We start from the raw sequence: 4480 nt of genomic DNA on the forward strand, positions 1-4480 counted from the left end.
GCGGTAAATCTTTAGAGAAGCAGACTGCCTCAGTTTTCTCCCAAGGAGCACCTGTTAGGCTCAAATTGTCCGTATTTAGTTAGTAGCTCAACACTTAGCCCATTCCACCAGCAGGGCATACTGCATTTAAAAATAACTCAAAAGGAATCATCTACTTATGTTAAACAGCTCTCCCAAAGAGATCAAACTCACTGTCATCAAGGTGATTTCAACTCGATGCAGCCCCTCTTCCCTCTGCCACCAAGTCAATCTTCCCTCACGACGACCCTGCAGGGCAGGGGAAAACCGGCCCTGTGTCTTTCTGAGACTGCTTATGGAACTTGAAAGCCACATCTTTCTCTCAAGGAGCGGCTGATAGATTCGAACTACTGATCTTGCGGTCAGTAGCCCGATGCATAACTACTATGCCATCAGGGTTCCAGGTAGCTAAAGAACGCAGACTCTAAAATCCGTAGAAGAAAATGTACATACATATCTTCACATCTTGGACTAGGCAAGTGTGTCTTAGATATGACATGGAAAACCAAGGAACAACTACGAAAATTGGGCTTCACCAAAATTTAAAATTTCTATGCTTTAATTCTTACCATCAAGAGAATGTAAAGGCAACTCACAGACTAGCAAAATGTTTGCAGTTTTGTATCAAATAAGAGACTTAGTAGCAATGAAAGGATGACCCAGATTGAATAGACATTTATCCAAAGATATCAAATGGCTAATATGTATATAAAAATAATCACTGAGTAGTTTATGACCACATTCCTTTGATTTGAGTCACATCACAATGAGATAGCACTTACACCCACTAGTAGAGCTAACAGTTAAAAAGCAAAGACAATGACATGTGTTGAGAATGTGAAGCTATCAGACGGGATCATGGCTGGTGGGGTTGTAAAATGCACAGGAACTTTGGGAAACAGTCTGGCAGTGCCCAGTGTTAAATATCGACTTTGAAGTAAGGAGGCCTGTGAACTAATAAGGGCACCCTCTTCACCCAAAAGTACTGAAACACATGCCATTAAAAAACTTACACATGGGAGAGCAAATGTTTTGAGAATGATGAGGGCAATGAATGTACAATTGTGCTTTACACAATTGATGTATGTATGGATTGTGATAAGAGCTGTATGAGCCCCTAATAAAATGATTTAAAAAAAGAAAGAAACAAATCGCCAGGTCTTTCTCCAGTGGAGCTGCAGGTGCTGTGTTTGAACCACCAACCTTTTGGTTAGAGCTGGACATTTAACCACTGCACACCACAGTGACTTCATGTTGGAGCCAGGAGGAGGAATTCTGTTCAGACCAAGGGGCCAAAAAATAAAGATGATGACCGACCGATGCTGTCACAACAGGGGTGAAAGGAGAGTGTCAGCTCATATTGGTGATATTGTTAAAAGGGCTGGCATCCAAAAAAACAACAACTCATAGATGAACTTTCATAGAAGCGTTCATGATTCATAACAGCCCCAAAGTGCAAACCACCCGAATGTCCATCAACTGATGAATTAGTAGTACATTGGAGCTCTGGTGGTGTTGAGGTTACACCTTGGGCTGCGATCTGCACGGTCGGCAGTTCGACAACACCAGTAGCTCCATGGGAGAAAGACTGGGCTCTCTACCCCTGTAAAGAGGTACCGTCTCAGACACCCAGAGGGGATGGATCCTATGAGTCAGCATTGACTCAATGGCAGTCCGAGTGCAATGGAAAGTTATTCAGTCACAAAAGGGAGTGGGCTAGTGATGCAAGCTTCAGTGGCCTCAGGAGTTTTGATATCAGCCAGGAGTTCATGGTGTCACCTCTCCCCTTCTCCACCAGGACCAGCCCATACAGAAGCCTTAGTGCTTTTCACTATCAATTTTAATTATAGACTATGTGATGAATAAAGCTGGAAATTGCTAAGTTGTGATGTTTCTTAGAGAATATGAATATTAACAGTGAAATTGTTGTGTAAACTCTTTCGACATTAAGATACATTATTAGTAACTCAGTGGAAGTCTTTTATTTTCCTCTCCTTTTCTTCTAAGGACGATTTCATTCTCAAAAATGCTATTGGTGTAGGCTTAAAAATACCGATTGCTACAAAGTTCAGCCCAAAGATGAGAACATTGAAGAACAGCTGTCACCATGGAAGCCCCAGTAGTGATGAAAACAAGAGTGAGTACTTGTAGATGTAGGCAAGACCACGTGGCCCAAAGCATCATTTATTTGGGTAATCATGGCACCTCTGATAGAAGCACATTAAAATCAAAATCAAACTCAATGCCATCAAGAGAATTCGACTCAGAGCACCCTGTGGGACACAGTAGAACTGTGCCTGTGGGTTGTGAGACTAAATCTTTACGGGGGCAGAGAGCCCCATCAGGCCCCGGTGGAGCACGAACCTGAGTCAGCAGCCCAGTTCTCCTTAGGAGCACATTAGAAAGTTCAAAAAGGAAAATAAAGGATGAATTATTTACGGCATATGAAATTTATTTCAACACAGCTGTGATCTGTAAAATGTAGATGATAAAGACATTTTCAGACCAACAAGCTTTAGGTGAAAGTAGACAGTAAGGTGTGATCATTGTAGGGCTAAATGACTTGGCTTATGAGGAAGAAATGATTCAATGCTCATTTACTTTCATTACCATTGCTAATTAAAAAGAGTTTGCTCAATTAACAAGACCTGGAGTTTCCATATCAAATTCTCATCTAACTCCTTGGTGTGATTTTTAAAGCAGCCTTGCAAGTTCCCTGGAGAAGCAGATAATAACTACAATTAGTCACCATATACTTGTTTCTGCTTGGGGTATTATTACTAAGACCACTTTCCACCACTTGTCTGTCGGTTTGTCATCTTGTGGTAGCTGGTGTGTTGCTGCGATGTTGCAAGCCGTGTCCCTGATATTTCAAATGCCAGCAGGGGCACCCAAAATGAACGGGGTTCGGTAGAGCTTCCAGACTAAGAAGACGAGGAAGAAGGACTTGGCTGCCCATTTTGGATGAAGTAGCGGCTGCAAACCTTATTCGTAGCTTCAAAACACTGTCAGATACCGAAAGCCTAAGGAACCTCCCGGGAGCAGAACAGTGAGGATGGGCCGCTCGGCTCAGAAAGCCCCCAAATGTGAGTGCGGGGGAGCCGCTTTCTCCAAGTGCGGTTGTGAGTGGAGTAAAGCCTGTGGGAGTGGAGCCTTCGGGATCTTTATTTATTGATGGGGCGCAACTCAATGTGAGAAGCAACAGCTGCAAAAATAATCATTGGAGCTTAGGATGGATGAACTATGAATCTAGGAAAACTGGAGGTTGTCAAAAATGAAATGAAGCACATTAAGATCGATACCCTAAGTGTTAGTGAGCTGAAACGGACTGGTATTGGCCATTTTGAACCAGAAACCATGGCTTACAATGTTGTCTGTGGTAGGATTGTATCTACCTGTCTCCAATGAAATTCAACCAATACAACTGCTATTCAAATTTGCACACCAACCCAAAAGCTAGCGATGGAGAAATCGCAGAATTCTACCAATGTCTTCAATCAGAAATTGAACAAACATGCACTCAAGATGCTATGATAATTATTGGTGATTGGAATGCCAAGTTGGAAACAGAGAGGAAGGAACAGTTGTTGGAAAATATGGACTTGGTGATGGAAATGAAGCTAGAGACCGCATGATAGAATTTTGCAAGACCCATGACCTGTTCATAGCAAATACCTTTTCTCCACAACCCAAATGATGACGATGCACATGGACTTCTGCAGATGGAAACCACAGGGATCAAATTGACTACTACACCTGTAGGCAGAGAATATGGGGAAGTTCAGGGTCAGCATCTAAAACCAGGTCAGGGCTGACTGTGCAAGAGACCATCAATTACTTGTAGGTAAGTATGGGTTGAAGATGAAGAAAATGGAAAAGAGGCCGCTGGAGCCAAAATATGACCTTGAGTCTATCCCACTTGAACTTTGAGAACATCTCAAAAACAGATTTGATGCATTGAACACTGATGACAGATGACCTGCAGTGGGAGGACATCAAGAACATCATACAGGAAGAAAGCCAAAGGTTATTAAAAGGACAAAAAAGAAAGAGAAAATCAAAGTGGTTGTCAGAAGAGACGCTGACACTCGCTCTTAATCACAGACTAGCTAAGGCAAGTGGAAGAAACGTGCCGTCAAAGAGCTGGACAGAACATTTCAAAGGGCAGCACAAAAAGATAAAATAAAACGTTCCCATGAAATGCGCAAAGGCCTCGAGTTAACCCCAAAAGAAGAACACACCCAGCATATCTTAAACTGAAAGAACACACGAAAAATTTCAAGCCCCAAGTTCCCATATTGAAGGATTCTAAGGGCAAAAGAAGATGGAAAAAACACTCAGACTCACTGTACCAAACAGAACCAGTGGACATTCCACCATCTCAGGGGGTCGTAGATGAGCAAGAAACAGGGTACTGAAGGAAAAAGTTCAAGGTTCACTGAAAGCATTGGCCAAAAGCAAG

This window comes from Echinops telfairi, unplaced genomic scaffold (genome assembly GCF_000313985.2).
Source record: "Echinops telfairi isolate 266 unplaced genomic scaffold, ASM31398v2 ScPeMD7_7424;HRSCAF=8462, whole genome shotgun sequence".
NCBI lineage: Eukaryota > Metazoa > Chordata > Mammalia > Afrosoricida > Tenrecidae > Echinops > Echinops telfairi.